Genomic DNA, 18,372 nt, shown 5'->3' on the forward strand with positions numbered 1-18,372 from the left:
CCCTTGATCCTTTCCAACATAATGGAGAAAGTTTTCAACAGTCCAGTTCTTCATTACCTAGAAGTTTACCGGTTTAATCAGCAATCACCGTATAGATTCTGTCAATCTATATTCATGGCTGATCTCTTCGCCAACATCACACACCACTGGACATGTGCCATGGAAAGATTTGGAGAAATGTGCACTGTTGCCCTTGCCATTTCCAGGGCTTTGTGTTTAGAATCAAGGCCTGCTTTACAAACTGCCTTCTTTTGGTTTACTCACCATCCTCTGTAACTGGATAGCCAGTTTTCTCTCTGTTCATTTCACTGCATGTCATGGTGGAGGGCACTCTCTCTCTTTGAACTTTGCCACCAATGCAGAAGTGCCTCAGGGATCCAAGCCTACCACCTACTCTCCTTTTCTTATACATAAATGACCTACTCCCAATCACAACAAATCCAATTCATTTATATTAGCAAGTAATCTGACATTATTAATATTCGGGAATGTCTGAGCAGAGCTAATCTCGAGTAATAAGTTTACTGAAACAGAATGGGAAAGCTAAGAAGGTGTTTGATGCCAAGATGACAGGAAAAGACACTGAGGAAGGTAAATCAATGCATTCAGAAAACTGAACTACAAGATCTGACAATACTGGAGTCTGATAGATAACAGACTAATTTGGAGGAAATTGTTGATAAGAAATTAATCTTTTATGTAGTACTATTATATGAGTAGTATCCTGTACATCCCTTGAGAGTACATATTAGGAATTTTGATGATGATAATATACAGTCATTCCTAAGAGTTACATCATCTTTGGTTCCAGACAAATGCCATAACTTGAAAATGTCTGCAAGCTGAAGTACAGTGTTGAAGCTTGAAGACTGTGCAGTTATGACTGAAATAAAAAACCTAATAGCTAGTTTATTGAATAAGCTTGTGTGCTGCAATGTCATCTGTTCTTGGTCGAGCATAGCACTGTTATTATTATTATCCTAGGACCCGATGAAGTTACAGACTCATCTAGGAGGTCCCTTTTCTGATACATACATCTCATCACACTGCCTTAAACACATTCAAATTCTCTGAAGACATCATGCTCTCGGGCAATGCATTCCAATCATTCAAAACTCTCCATGCAAATAACCTGCTTCTCACTCCCTTGCTCACACTCTCCTTATACAGCTTCCAGGGATGACCTCTTGTTCTTCCCCAACCTCCTACTATTTTATGAAAAACCATGTACATCTCCATCATGTCACTCCTCTTCCTCCTATCCACTAGACTCTGCACTGTCTCAACCTTTCTTCATATTCAAGATTCAAGAGATCAGAAACTAGTTTGTAATAAATTTAGTTTAATCCTTTATCCAAGTGTGAGCAAACAAAGTTTGCACCTGAAAATATCTTCAGGACTGAATATGGTGTTGTGCTATCTTACCAGAGTAGGTAGTACAACACCAGGCAACTCATAGCAAAGCTGGAGCAAGCTACCAACACTCCTATCCCAGTATCTCCCATAATGCAAAACACATCTCTTTGCAGATATGTATAATGTTATGCATTAAGGGATTGGCCACTACCCAGACTAGTTTCGACCTTTACTGAGGTCTCTTCAGTGGGAGCCAGGCCCAGAGTTGGAGATACCAGGCAGAAGCAATAGCGAGGTCATCTTTACCTATTTCAGTTGATGGAATTTTTAATTTTATGGAGGGTGGGAAAAGGACAAGAGAAGTAAGTCAACCTTATCTTTAAGTAATATTATAATACTATGTACTACCTACCCAGGTAAGGTAGTACAACACCATATTCAGTCCTGAAGATATTTTCAGACACAAACTTTGTTTGCTCACACTTGGATAAAGGATTAAACTAAATTTATTATAGTCTAACCAAGTGAAAAATAAACTTTCAACATCTTTCTCTAAATCCAGTGTAATTTAATAAAAAAAAGGTAGCACACCTTTTGGCAACTCCTATAGGTAGAGATGACCTAGCTATTGCTTCTGTCTGGTATCTCCAACTCTGACTTAGACTATAAATTTATTATAGTCTAACCAAGTGAAAAATAAATTTCAAGAAACTAGTTTGGTGAATCATCACCCCCGAGATCTCTTCATCCTTTTGAAAACCAAGTTACCAAATCTGTGCACAGTAGTCCATATGTAAAACTCGATGTAGCTTAGAAATACCAAAGCGCTTTACATCAATTTTTACTAAGGTCAAGTCTCATGAGAACTGTTACAAAAATAACCTTGTTTGTCTCTATGTATTTTAATGTTAAATATTAATGTAAATAACCCTATGGGAATCTATTATATTTACTGTTTTAACTAAAGTTTCTAGAATGTCAAAAACAAAGGCAATGCTTTCCATCGGAACTTTGTATAATAGCTATGTATAAGAGCACAAGAAAGTTGTTTATAATTAAGTGTGTGAGAAAGTTGTTTGCGAGCTCTGCGCATGAACACCTTCAAAGCTAATATCAGAGAAGTTTGCCCAACAAAAACAAGGAAAAAAGAGTACACGAAAGAGAAGAAAAAACAGGCCGGCCTTAACAAAAAGATCAAGGAGAACTGCCGATTTCTTCAGGGTTTACAACCATCGGTGCAAGGTCCTGAGAAGGCAAAAATAAATGAGGACTGAGCCGAACATTGTGAGGAGAGTCCAGGTCCAGTTGCCGAGAGAGCAGAGGAGAGGTCCAGTTACCAAAGAAAGGAGAGGTGAGACGCAGTTATCAAGAAGGGAGGCAAGTCGCAGTTACTAAGAGGAGAGGCAAAGCGCTGTTACCGAAGAGAGGCAGTCAGCGGAGAACCAGAAGCAGTTGGACCCAGAGGACCAGACTTTATGGCGAACCCACGGCAGAGAAAAAAAATGGGAGAACAGCCAATGCCAAGTGCTGGTCGGATGTTCTAGTGCTGTAGGAAATCAACCGAAGCCAAAATCCACAGAGCAATCATCAAGCCTGTATGCTGAAACTTCTTGCCTGAACTTTTGAGTACCGGAAAGATTGCAGTCCAAGACCCGCCAATATACCAACGAAGCCCCCGATCGAAAATTCCCACTGATCGCTATTGTATGCTTGTGGAAAGTATGCTCTGTAGGATTGCTGCGGTCATCACAGTAAAAGGAAGTCCCACATCATATTATCAAATCCTAACCAAGGCTGTTTGTTCCTCACACTATGGTATCCATTAACTTCTTTCCAAGCAGTGTATTTTCAAACATACAGAGAAAGGAACTAAGATCATTTTTTTGAGAAATAACAGGATGAATAATGAAATGCCAGGAATAAAGCTTTTGTCAAGATCTCAAAGGAGACTACCATTTTCCAGCCAATATTAATTGGCTGGAAAAACAAGCTGTGAAATTATCAGAGATAAAGTAGACTATAAAGGATTATGTGCTGTCGATATATTATTTTCTTTTACCTAATTTTGCAGCTAAAAATAGTCTGATTGAAATCAAAATTAAAATGATTGAAATTTTAATAGAAATCCTAAATATCAAATTTCATAAAATTCCTTGCAAAGGAATTATTACCATTATTTCAAATTGAGTATCCTCTGCTGCTCAGTTGGCATCTTTGGTTGAAAAGATCAAGGTTCGAGTCCTGTCCAGGATATAAACAACCTTTAAAAGATCTTCTCATCTAAGTTGAGTTAGCTATTTCTCATACTGAGCTAGCAGGATTTTCCCTCCTGGAAGCTCGTGTTTTTTTCAACTTGCAAAAGAAACAAACTAAGCCTGAGAATCCATGCAACTGACAGATACAGCAGACACACATATAAGATTAACTGCCACATAAGAGAACTAATCAAGTTTATGTAAATTCCAATTGCATGGTTAGACCAATGAAACTAACATGCTAAGGAGAAATATAATTTCAAATCACTCTGAAACAAAAATTCAGCGAGTGAATCACTCCCATACTTCATAGGGATTTGGGAGCAAAATCTCTGCTAGAAGAAGACATGCAGCGAGTTGCAACTCACTTTCCATGCAGAATTAGTACATCAATTACAAATATCTATGCCCATTGCAAAATTTGAAGCTACAACCTGTTGGCTGGAGGCAGATATGTTACTACCCTACCAACCAGCAGACAAATTGTAGTCCATTAAAATTTGTCCACTCAACTCGAAATTTCACTAAATTCTACAAAACAAGTGTAATTATTATAATTAAAACATTTTGCTCTTGCAAATGATCTGAGAGAAATGAAAGTTTAGATGCATAACTAAATGCTGTAAAAAGGATTCAGAATGTAATTTTTAATATATCTCAATGAATACACAGTTTCAAATTATCCATATATACATAAGAATTTAATATTTCTATTATCCCAATTTATAGTTACATTTAAAAAAAAAAAAAGTTAGTTGAATTCAAAACATTTTGTTAAGTGATAAATACTGTTGATTCCTTCCTTGGCTCTAATATCTATATTAAAAAAAACTTGCTAGAAAATCCAATGATTTATAAAAATTCTAAGAGTTCCAATTAAAAAAAAGATTTTTGTTATATTACTTCCCCCCCCCCCCCACACACACACGAGGCAACAGGGCCTATATCAAATAAATGCTGTGTATGGGCAGGATTCAGGGCCAAAGCAATCTGTTGGTATTCTTCCTTCACTGCTGGAGGGTGTAGTCCTTTAGAAATACTTCATGGGGGAGGGTGCTCTGCAGAACTGAGGTGAATGAAATAAAAGATGGCTGGGAGTAGCAGGTGTGGTGAGTATGAAATTCAACTGTCAAGGGATGCTGAGCAGTTGCTGTTCAAGTTCCTGTTGATCTGGTGGCAAAAAATGAGAGGCATAATGGATGCTACTTCTGCTGAATAGCAGCCAAAGAAATATCTGAAGAGAGACAATAGATACAAAAAGACCTCAAATCTTCTTCACTTACTTTTGGTAATACTCAGCTCAACAGGCAAGACTAAATCTCTCTTCTTGGACTGACTCTTACTCCTTACTTTTCCTATCATAATCATATCACTTCTATAACATCATCAGCTTCCAAAAAAATGTGTCACCCTTTTCCACTCAAGATGGCACTTACCTTTTCCATCCCTTAGGATGGGTTGAGCCTCCTAATGACGGATTAAGTATTTTATGACTGTAGACCCATGTGTGTGTGTGCGTGTGTTCATGGGGCCAGTTTGTTTGTTCGGAGGGATGAAAAACCTGAGTTTCTGGGTGAAAAAAACAACAACAACTCTACCTCCATATGAGACCGACTAACTCACCTTTAGTCGAAAAAGACCAGATAAAGGTTCTTCATGTCCTGGACGGGAATCAAACCCAGGTCATTCCAACCAAAGGCTTCATCTATATTAACTGAGCTATGGAAGCTCTCAATAGTTATTTACTCTGTATAAATAACAAATCCATCTGACCTTGGGAATACTCACTCCTCTGGGAGGTCTTAGGTGGTTCACTTAAGACCTTCCAAAAAAGTCATGATGCTATTCAGAAAAGGGTTCAGTTGATCAATGACATCTCTTACAGACTCTCTTCAGCCACTTTCTCACAGAAGATCTCTGCAAGATCTCAAACTCTCAGCCAGTGCGTAAAGTATTTACTAAAAATAAACAGCCAAAGGCAAATTAGCGATGCAAAATTATATAAATTAAGTGGATATTAAATCCAACATCATTTCAAAGGCAACTACAGAAACTATAATAGTTTCATGTAAAATTTGACCAGAGAGCTTACAGGAATACACCCGCTGCCATACTACGAGTTGTCCTAGCCAAACCTAATAGGTGGCATGAACACTAAAGCACCCATATATTCACCTATGGAAAATACACCTGTTCAACACTTCGAGTTTCTGCCTGATCCCTGACAAAAACCAATGAGTTTTGAAAGAGCTGTCAGGTTAATGAAACCTTATCAAAATGAGCCAATAGGAGGTGAATATATGTGCACTTTAGCATTCATGCCATCTAGTTTGGCTAGGGCAACTCGTAGTATGGCGGTAGGCGTATTCTCATAAGCTCTCTGGTCAAAATTTACATGAAATTTGTATAGTTTCTGTAGTCGGCTTTGAAATGATGTTGAATTTCATATCCACTTAATTTGTATAAGATCAAAGTGTATTCTATATAGGCTTAACTCACATAGAGAAAGTTAGCAGAGGAATTGCAGAAATACCACACATCGATATGGTTAGTTGGTTCGTATTACTGAGATTAAGAAAACTAGAACAGGTGAAATGCTTCTAAATAATAATTGCATTATTTATTCAGGAATACTAATCAGGGAAATGAAAGAGCTGCAATATGAAATACAAAATATGAAAACAAACTTTTTCAATAAAAGCTGATCTCTAATGTGATAAATAAAATGAATACCAGACTGACTCCACTATGAAAGTTTTTTTTTTAATATTTTTATTTTTTTAACATCCATGTTTGATCAGAAACACTGATCAAACATGGAACTTTTTTTTTTTAAGCCATTCATCTCAGCAACTGTATCCTTGAAAGGTATATGGTGTCAGAAGAGATATATGAACTTACTAAGCTATGGACTCCCATAGACTAATTTCAAGATGCTCGCTTTATGTGCCTTGCAGGGCACAATAGCAGTATGGAAGACTTATACGTCTCAAATCCCCAGGTCTAGTGGGATAGCTCAAGATATTGTTGCAGCCTGGGCCTCTTCTGGTCCTAAAAGTGGGACCAGAGCATGTTTTCAGTGCAAACTTGTAAAAAATAAAGAAAAATAAATCTCCAATCAGCAGGGTAGTGGTCTCAAACCAGGCAATAAAATTAATCTTCCACCTCAAAATTTTCACATACATCCATGGCTATGGATGAATTCAAACCCTCAGCCTGTTGGTTGGAAAGGACATACCATCTGCCTGGCAATATTGAAATGTTTGAGAAAATTTTTGAGAGAAGAGCTAAGTTAATAATCATATTGAGCTCTAATTTTTTGCTTAATTCACAACACCAAAGGAACAAAATAAATAATATACAGGGTGGCCATTAAATAACTTTCCCTCTTTGGAGGCATCTGTAGCTAAAACCAATAAACGGAATGAGACCAAATTTTATATTCAGACTTTTGAAGGCATGGGGAGATGATTTCTGCGAAAAAAAAGATTTAGTACCAAAAGTCACCGATAGAGGAAATTTTGGTGTTGGCAGAGCCGAAAACAAGCAGATAATTACATTAAAGGCAGATAAAATGGAATAATAACATTTCGACGGTGTAAGCGACAGCCGCGTCACTCATTCCAGCTGGATATGTGGTGCATTACAATGATAAGAGGGATAGAAGTGAAGCATTTTCCTTAAGATTTTCCAGACTGTACCATAAGACATATCAAATTTGCGAGTTTTGGCACGAGCGTTTGGACCAGTACTGGTCCCTGCGTCATTGAACACTGCAGTAGCAATGTCTGTTACTGTCTCTTCTTGCACTGCTTTCCATCCTCTGCCAGGTCTAACTCCTGGTGATCCAGTTTCTTCAAACTTCTTAATCATAGCTCTCAGTGCTACAGCTGACACAGGACCTGTACGCAGGTTATGAAGCCTTCTAAATTCCCAAATGGCCACTATGGCATTGCACTGTTTAAGGTAACACAACTTAACACGTAAAGCACGATGAGGCAAGGTAGGATGCATATTGAGCACAATTCGTCAGTCATTCGAATAACTGCCTGAACGTTTCTAATCCCTTTTTAAGTGGAATTGGTGGCGCTGCTCTCATGTACACACACAGTAAAATTTGCATAATCCTTTTTACCTGCGTTTACTGCAAATATTTGACTGCTTTCGGCTCCACCAGTGGCAAAATTTCCCTCGTCAGACTTTTGGTACTAATTTTTTTTTCATGGAAATCATCTCCCCATGTCTTCGAAAGTCTGAATATAAAATTTGTCTCATTCCGTTTATTAGTTTTAGCTACAGATGCCTCCAAAGAGGGAAAGTTATTTTATGACTACCCTGTATTTATCTACCAATATTTTTCAGCTGTTCACAAACAACTGCAAAATTATAGGTGAATAACTACCAACACCAAAGCTTATTAACATGTCTAATAAGTGTTAAATACCTGCTGGATTTCTGTTATAAACATGTGCTAGTTGTTGCTAGTCCATGTTTGAAAAAGCAATAACAATAATATTATTAGACAATTTTATTCACTCACTCACACATACCACGACACGAGATATCTCATAGCAATTTAGTGTTATCTTCAGACTGCTTCAGGATACTAGAGAATACAAGTGTTTTGAAGTAGGAAGTAACTGTTGTTTAGTTTTGGATAGAATAACAATGTGTCACACCACCAAAGAAAAATGTATGAAAGTTTTCAAATTAATATCTTTCAGAGATGAACTGTATCAAATATAAGAATATTATTCAAGAAAAAAATTAAGACAAATGAAGGATCCTGAATCATTGTTTCAGACAGGAAAGTCTGAAAAAGACGAAATTAATAAAATTATTGGTAAGTAAATTAGTAGTTGCCCTAAAAAATAAAGAGAAAATATAAGCATTTTTCAAAAAGATGATAAAAATGCATAAAATTGAAGATATTCTAGATGCATGGAGAAATTATTCTGAAAAATTATTAAATGAAATAAACAATGCAGGAATGCAGTAATAAACACATTTCAAAGTAGAAAAAGTTAGGTTGTAGTTAGTTAATTACACCTGTTATTTTTAAATATTTTGCAATTTTTACGTTTATATCTTTTTCATTTTCATATGGGATCATACATCCTAGGTAGTTAAATGAATTCACCTGTTCTAAGATCTTCTTATCGATTACTATTTTAGTTCTTGTCCTTTAAATCATAGTTTTTGATTTTTTTGTTGATATTATCATACCATAATCTTTGGCTATCTCATTTAGATCTAAAATAGCTTTCTGTAAGTTATCTTCAGAATTGCAATTATTATTTGGTCGTCGGCAAAAAGGAGTGTTTAAGATCACTGTAGGAGAAAGTTTAATTCCTTGATGTAAATTTTTATTCCATTTAAGTATATATTAAAAATAGTTGCTGAGAGGGGACATCCCTGTCGGACCCCTTGGTTTATCTCTCTCGTATATGATAGCTCATGATTTAATCTTATTTGTATCTGATTATTTTCATATATACTTGTGATAGCTTTTAGGATATTATTTGGTATTTGTCTTTCTTTTAGTATGTTAAATAATATGTTTCTTTTAACTTTGTCAAGTGCTTTTTCAAAGTCAATAAATGCAATATGTGTTTCTAAATTGTATTCTCTTCTTTTCTCTATTATTAATTTTAAGCAAAAGGCTGGGTCTATACATGATCGTCCTTTTCTAAATCCATTCTGTACTTCTAAAACAAAGTTTTCGGAATATTTTATTAGTTTGCTATTTAAGATTCTGTTATATATTTTGTAACAGGAATTTAGTATACTGATATCTCTATAGTTTTTAGGGTCATTTCTATTACCTTTTTTAAAGATAGGAATCACAATTGTTTTTTTCCATTCTATTGGGGGGGGGGGAATACCAGTTGAATAAATTTTATTTAAAAATAATAAGAGTCTTTCTTTGAATATATATATATATATATATATATATATATACACACACACACACACACATATAAACATGTAATAATAGGATTCTAGCTTTGATGTAGAAAAGGGTTTTTTTTCACCAGAGGTCAGGCCAATAATTGTTGTAACATTGATCAGTAATTTTAGCAAACCATGTAGATTGTAGTGCAGCTTGTTTCTCTGTATATAAGTGTATGCTCCAGATGATGACCTTGATATGAAGGTCGAAACGTTGAGTGTTTATTTTGGTTTATATTAAACTAAAGTTTTGCTCTAACACGGTAGTTGTCTCCATAATTTTTCATAATGTATTCTTATATAGCTTCTTTAGTATTCTTATAGTTTTGTTGGGATTCCAAATTCTTTCATGGTTTCCCATAGTTCTCTTCTATGGAGTGAATCAAATGCTGAAAATTATATAGCAACGTTGATTGTACTCTTGTGTCTTTTCCATTAACTGTCTTAAGATGAATTATTACTTTTGCATATTGTAGATTGCATATTACTAAACACATATTCATCCACAAAGCAAGCATATAATAATCTTAAACAGCACTGACTATGATCCCAAAATTTCCTCTATTTTGTCATTCTTCTGCTTTCTCAATACCAGATTATGATGCTACTTTGTCTTCACTTAACTAGAGTAATGATCATATTGCAACCACCAATTAGTTTCTCAGAAAACCAAAAATTAAATCACGACATTCAGTCACTCCTAGATTATGTCGTGATATCCCACTTTGTTTAATAGTAGATGGAATAAGTTCACCCACCTAACTTCTCTAAATACTAATTCAAGTTTCTCAAGCTTGTTGTAGAGAAAATTATTATTTATACAGGTACTCCCTGGAGTCAAAAGATTCATCGTGGGAGACCCACACTATCCATTAACACAATACCTATCATTAAACTTATTTACTGTAGGGATGTTCACAGCCACCTCTGGCAATCCATTCACTACTCTCCAAGTAAAGAACCTAGTCCGCACACCCTTACTAATTACACTGTTCGACATCTTCCAAGAAGCATGACTCCTTGTTTTTCCTCCACTCCATGTATTGAAAAATGTCTTTTTTAAAGATACCAAGAAATTATATATTTCGTTTAATCCTTTATCCAAGTGGTAGCAAATAAAGTTTGCATCAAATATAATCAGAACAGGGCAACTCGTATATAAAAGCTAATGACTTCACATCACTTGCCTTAGTATTCTCATAATGCAAAGCACATATCCTTACAGGTATGTATAATGCTATACATTATTGAAAGTTTATTTTTCACTTGGTTAGACTATAATAAATTTAGTTTAATCCTTTATCCAAGTGTGAGCAAACAAAGTTTGCGCCTGAAAGTATCTTCAGGACTGGGGTAAGGTAGTACAACACTGAGCAACTCATTGCAAAGGTGGAGCAAGCTTACATCACTCCTATAGAATTAAACTAAATTAGCAATGCATTGTGGGAAGGATAACTGTAGTTCTGATTATACAGGGTGTCCCAAAATTCACACAAGAAGTAATTTTGATGGAAAACACAGGTTTTTAATTAAAAATTGTAATTTCTTATCGATTCATAAAGTACACAGTATAGGGTTATGCATGGAATAGCATATCGGGTAAATGGCCTCCATGGCTTTGCTGGCACATATGCATTCTTTTGTCGAAATTTTCCATGACCATTTTGCATAAATGTGGCTGAATTTCGTTGATATAGCGCTCAATTTCTTCCTTCAAGGCATGGGTGGTCGTGGGCTTGTTGGTATAAACCTTAGACTTCAAAAAACCCTAAAGAAAAAAGTCCAACGCCATTAAGTCACATGATCTGGGCGGCCAATTCTGATCACCAAAACGGAAATTACACGACCAGGAAATGACTCATTCAGTAATTGAATTGTTTCTTGGGCTGTATGGCATGTGGCACCGTCGTGTTGAAACCACATGTCGTCCACATCCATATCTTGCAATTTAGGCATAAAAAACTGGATTATCATGTCGCGATAGCGAGCACCATTAACTGTTATTGCCTTACCAGCCGCATTTTCACAGAAGAATGGACCGATGATGCCTCCAGCCCAAAATCTGCACCAAACAGTGACACGTAGTGGATGCATTTGTTTCTCAACAATCACTCGTGGATTTTCTGAACCCCAAATGCGACAATTTTTCGATTAACGAAGCCATCAAGATGAAAATGAGCCTCATCGCTGAAGATGATTTTGTTCGAAAAATAAGCATCCACTTGTTGTTGTTCCATAATCCATTCAACGAACTCTCTTCGCTGTGTGTGGCCAGTAGGCTTCAGCTCTTGAGTCAATTGAACTTTGTAAGCATAAAGATGCAAATCTTTCATGAGAATATGCTGTAGAGAGCTTCTCGAAATGCTCAATTCAAGACCATGGTACCGAATTGATGTTCCTGGACTCTCAGCAACACTCTCACAAACTGCTTCGATGTTTTCTGTTGAACGACTTGTTGAAGGACAGCCAGAGTGTATAAGACCACTAATTGATCCAGTTTCCTTGAATTTTTTAATTAATCTTTTCACAGTTGATGAAGTTAAATCACTATTCCGACCATATTTTGTACAAAAATTGCGAACTGTAGCTGCCAAACCTTCATTATTTTTAAAATATTGCTCAACAATGAAAATGCGTTGTTCTTTCGTGTAGCGCTCCATTTTTAATAACCCTGAACTGTCAGCTGTCACGCTGTCTTTTTTTTCTCGTTGGCAACACTTTACTGCACAAATGGTACTAAATTTAAATCTTGCATAAATTTTGGGACACCCTGTATTTCAGGCACAAACTTTGTTTGCTTACACTGGAATAAAGGATTAAACCAAGTATATAATTTCTTAGTATCTTTAATTTATAGTACAACCAAGTGGAAAAACTTCCAGCAACTATCTCTAATCCAGAGTATTTTAATAATAAGGTGTGACACCTTTTGGCAACTCATATATGAAAAATATTACTTCTGCATTACTTCAACCTTTGTATCACTGCTGGGTCTGGATCCCACTGATGAGACCCCAATAAAGGTCAAAACTAGTCTGGGTAGTGACCATTCCCAGAATGCATAGCATTACATACACATAAGGACATGTACTTTGCAGTATGGGATACTGAGGCAAATGATGTGAAGTCATTAGCTTCTATATATGAGTTGCCCTGTCCTGATTGAGACTGCCCCAAATTTGGGAAACATGCATCAGAAGAACTTCAGCCCAAAGGCCAAGAACACCTAATATAGCCCACCAGGTGGCACCATCAGGACTTTAGGAAATGGTAGTTTCCTTGCTTCGTTTCTCATTTGCTGTTATGTAGTACTTGCGTGTACGTGTCTTTATCTTAAGTTCCCATGAAGATGGCAACGTGACATTGCCGAAATATTGGAAAGTATTATATTTACAGCTATTTTGCCTCTGTTCAGGAGTGCCCCTTCGAAGCAGGCAAAATAGCCATAAATATAATAGTTTGTTAAGAGGAGTAACATGGGATTTTTCCAGAAATAATATCCATATTGGAAAGTATATGGAAAGAAATCAATATAAGTTGATTTAATTTATATTTCTAGTGTACACTGTCAATTCCTTAAGTATTAATTATCACATTTCACCAGCGTATAAGACTTTCTACAAGGATGTCTACATGTGTAAGGCATTAGAGAAGAATAGAGATCTGCAAGTTGTCCAACTGTGTTAGGCTGACAAGACAATACAAAAGAACAAACAGATAGATTATTATGTCTGTACACAAATGCTAGGAGTACAGAAACAAAGGGATAGAATTTTACTCTTGAGAGACACTTGTGACATTATTATTAGGAATTATAGACACGTTAACACAAGAATGTTTTAATATTTGCCAAATATTTCAGTCTGAAACTAACAGACTATCTTCAGTGGCCACATAGGAACAGTTTTTAACAAGGTAGAATACAAACAATTGATCATTCAAAAGTAGAATGAGCTGCGTGATGTTACATTGCTAAGCATTAAAGAGAGGAAAAATTTCATCCGAGTGATGACTAAATTATAGGTATTAATTCACAATTTCAATTACACTTGTTATTTAAAATTATGGGTGATATGGTGATAAAGAGGGGTGATATGATTGAGACTTACAAACTTCTAAAAGGGTCATACAGGATTTCAATTGATGGAGGGTGGGGAAGGATGAGAGGGCATCCCTGGAAGCTGACAATGAAGGCTGCTAAGAAGAGGGTGAGGGCTAGATTTTTCTCTCAGAGGGTGGTGCATATTTGGAACGGGTGCCATTGGATCCTTGGATGCCATCGATGGACAGGGCTATCCGTTCAACAGTGAGATCATGGCTCTGACTGCTGCCTGACACTCCTACTGCATAATTCCATGCGAGGGTGAAGGATGGTGGGCTTGGGGTTCCATCATTTAGATGGCCGATCGCACACCTGCGGCTGTCAAGAATCGCGCAATTAGAACTATCTTCTTTCCCCATCTGCAGAGAGGCTTTCTATAGCCCATTAATACAAGAAGACTTTAGGCAGGCTAAAGGCTGGTACCATTATCAAGGTACTTTAATCGAGTCAGCACCTGCAGAACACAAAAATGGGCATCTCTGTTGCACTGTTCTGTAGATGGTGATCCTTTAAAAGAGTCATATCTGGTGCCTCCCCAGCATGATTAGGTAAGGGATGGAAGCAGACTCCTCCCTGGGTTTGAGTATATTGACCTTATCAGGACGAAGATCAATGCCCTGCCTACTCGAGCCCACACAGCTCGATGGGGTAGTGACGACTCCAACTGCAGGGCTAGCTGCCACCACAGTGAGACATTGTCTCATATAGCCCAGTTTTGCTTCCGTGCCCATGGGATCCGCATGAGGAGGCATGATGCCGTAGTCTCCATTCTGAACAACCGCTTTAAGAACAAAGGTTGGGAGACTGCGGTGGAACCACATCATAGGACATCCGCGGGTTTGCGTAAGCTAGACTTAAGTGATTAAAAGAGATGGTGGGGTTTCGGTAGTTGATGCCCAGGTGGTGGGAACAGGGTGCCCACTAGCCTATAGCCATAATAATAAACTAAATTATTATAAAAATAACCCAGATCTAGTTAGTAAGATACGGGAGCAACATGGGGAAACTCCGAGATTTACCAGCACCACCATCTCTTTACATGGCGTATGGAGTGCAGATAGTTATGAGAACTTAAAACAGCTTGGGCTTACGAAAACAGATATAAAAGTTCTTTCCTTGAGGGCCCTGCAGGGCACACTGGTGGCATGGTGTTGCCACCAGAGAATGACTACAATGATAACTAGAACAGGCATAGGGTAAAACACTTGTAAAGGCTTAGGCCTATATCACGTTGGACAAGAAGTCTGAACGTGATGTAAGGGTAGTACTGCCCCAGTACAAAGATTAAAAAAATAAAAAATAAATAAAATAACAAGTGGTTTACTTGTTATTTTATTAACAAGAATCAGTGTTTGGTCCACTGTTATTCAATCTGTACATTAATGATACTAGGAAGGATTTGACAAGCGACATACAGCTATTTGCTAATGATTCATTCAAACATAGGTAGGGTAATCAGGAATGCTGCTGATATGCAGTACTTGAAGAATGATTTGAATAGTCTGGAATTGTGAGCATGGGAAAATGGGTGTCAGTTCAATGTCAGTAAATGTAAAGACCTTCACTTCGGCACGATTAGATATCCAATGTGGTAATATATTGGTGAGATTAGGCTAGGGATCTTGGATAATTGGAATGCTGAAACGAATGTTCACATGTAAAGATAAGGATGTTATTTTGCCTCTTTACAAGGCTTTGATAAGACCTCACTTGGACTATTATGCGCAGGTCTGGTCTCCTGGTTTCCGTTGGAGAGTGTTAAAAATGATATCAGGATTGTGGAATACTGATTATGAAGACAACCTGAGAATCTGTAGACTGCAGACACTAGCAAACAGGATAAAGAGGGGTGATATGATTGAGACTTACAAATTTCTGAAAGGGTTATACAGGATTTCAATTGATGGAGGGTGGGGAAAGGATGAGGAGGAATCCTTGGAAGCTGACAACGAAGGCTGCTAAGAAGAGGGTGAGGACTAGATTTTTCTCTCAGAGGGTGGTGCGTAATTGGAATGGGATGCCATTGGATGTTGCGAGTTCAAGCAATGTGAATGAATTCAAGAATAAGTATGATAGCTGGTGTATGTGGTATGTGACCTTCCTTGACGAGTATCTGACTCCTTGGAGGTCTCTCTTAATAATAATAATTATTATTATTTAGGGTGGATTGGGACATATTTTTATGATTTGTTCCAATTTTTTTGTTATATTTTTCATATTTTTAGATTTTTTTTGTTATTTTTATGGGAGATCATTTTGTATCTGCAATTAAAACTCTAGTATTTTTATGATAAAAGCACTTGGGATGAGGGACTGGTGTACCCCCCAACTCCAGTCCAAGTGTAGCCTCCAACAGTACTTCCTGCATATCATTGACTTGGCAGGGAAAGCTGAAGCAGGATTATTCGCCACCTGATTAGGAAGCCTCCATATGCGCAATTCCAGTGCACAATTTGGCAGCCAGACTGCAGAAAACTGTTTTACTACTGTACCCTCAAATGGAGCAGACACTTTCTCCCTAGTTGAAAATGATAACAGTGTAATGAGTATGCTCAGCAAGGCCATCACCCAAACTTATTATGAGAATAATGGGAGGGACAAAAACATCCTGTAAGATATCTGCATCACCTTTATCAACTATTGCCCTCCCCAGTTTTGCATCATCAGCGAAAAAATTAACATCTCCCCCCCCCTCAAATCTTCTGCTATATCATAAACGTACAAATTAAAGAGCAGTGGTCCTAGTACAGAACCCTGGGCACTCCAGTCACCTTCATTCGTCTTAATTCCAGTCCACCATACACCAGCCTCTGATATCTATCAGACAATCCCCACCATCCATGCCACTAGCCTCATATCCAATTCCATTTGTGACAACTTATGTAATAGTTTTCCATGAAGTATTCTGTCAAATGCTTTTGCATAGTCCCGCAGCATCATGGTGTAGTCATTTCCTTTATCTATTTCTGCTGTCACCATATTATAAAATGTGAATAAATTACTGAGATAGGATGTTCCCCTATAGAGTATCATATGAGGGTGGTCTGAAAAGTTCTCGGCCCAACAATGAAAAAACAAATTTAAAATTTCAAAATTATTTCTATTTTTCAACATAATCTCCCTTAAGACTACTACATTTATTCCAGAGCTGCTCCAGTGCCATTATTCCATCCCTGTAGTGGTTCTCAGTAAGATCTGCAAAATACCCCTCTACAGCTGCAATCGCCTCTTGATTCGAAGAAAAATGCTGCCCAGCAAGGAAGAGTTTTAGTTTTGGGAAGAGACAGAAGTCAAAGAGAGCCAAATCTGAGGAATAGGCTGGGTGTTCCAACAGTTCATAGTGCAAATCCCTTAATTTTCCCATTGCCAAAAACATCTTTGTGGGCAGGTGCATTATCCCGATGAAAGATGATTTTTTTCTTCTGCAAGCCGGTCTTTTTTCACAAATTTTTTCATCTAGTCTGGTTAAAAGATCAGAATAATATTCCCCGGCTATTGTTTTACACTTTTCAAGATAACTAATAAACAAAATCCCAAAACACCGATGCCATGACCTTTCCTGCTGAAGGAACAGACTTTGTCTTCTTTGGTACTGAACAATCACTATTTTGACTGCTATTTGGATTCTGGTGTGTAATGGTGAATCCAAGTCATATCCATAGTAATAAATCGACACACAAAATCAGTTTTATTCTTGTTAAAATGCTCCAAGCACTGTTCAGAGATTTTCATGCGAGTTCATTTTTAATTTACTGTGAGCAAGTGCAGCACCCGTCTCACGTAAAGTTTTGTCATTTGCAATTCTTCATGCAAATGGCAAATATCCTACATGTTCTTTTGAAATGCCTATACTCTCAGCAATTTCATGCACTTTGACTCGCCGGTCATCCAGTACCATATCGTGCACTGATTCATTGATTTCACACGATCAATGATTTCTGGTGTTGTTACACTTTTTGGACATCCTTTGCATGGATCATCTTCAAGGCTGGTATGGCCACGTTTAAACTCGGCTGCCCATTTCTTAATTGTCAAAAACGAAGGAGAAGAATGCCCATAAACTTTTATGAACTTCGAATGAATTTCTTTGGGCACTTCTTTTACAAAGAAATTTATAAATGCATGATACTCAATTTTATCCATTTCAAGGATACAGACAACACTTTTGCTTCAGACAGCTGTATATATAAGAAACTACTTTATAGAATGACACTTGCAATTTCACATGGATACTTAAGATAGATGTACCAACTTAGGAAGAAAAAAAAAAAAAAGCCAATAGTTTTGCTATCTATAGTCGAGGGCAAGAACGTTTCAGGCAACCCTCGTATTCCTATCTACCCATTTCTGCATTTTACTTTTAACAAACTTTTACAATACTTTAACCACAACTCCAGAGATACTAACTGGTCTGTAATTTGCTTTATGAAAAATTCACAAAGGTTCCTATTTGGGAATTCCTCACTATCTTTGATGATATTTCTCCCTTGAAATCTCTGCTTATGGTCCTTTGCCAAGATCACTGGGCACGACTTCTACCTACCCAGGCTTCCACCATTCTCACATCCTGATGGTACTGTAGTTACCTCACCTAAAAGTTGTGGGGTAACTCAATAGGCGAACTTACTGGTATCACTCTTCTCATCCAATTCATGCATTGATGATCTGGACCACTCCACCAAGAACAGCTCCCTTCATGTCTCCCAT

At 37.2% G+C, this 18,372-nt stretch overlaps 1 protein-coding gene across 2 annotated transcripts in view; it reads right to left on the reverse strand.

Annotated features, from left to right (window-relative positions):
• Positions 1–18,372, reverse strand: part of Tfb1 (transcription factor B1) — a 165,134-nt gene that overhangs the window by 142,239 nt on the left and 4,523 nt on the right. The window lies entirely within an intron of this gene.

Source organism: Typopeltis vanoorti, chromosome 25, assembly GCF_054136105.1.
Source record: "Typopeltis vanoorti isolate ZY-2024b chromosome 25, IOZ_Tvanoo_1.0, whole genome shotgun sequence".
In the NCBI taxonomy this organism is placed as follows: Eukaryota; Metazoa; Arthropoda; class Arachnida; order Uropygi; family Thelyphonidae; genus Typopeltis; species Typopeltis vanoorti.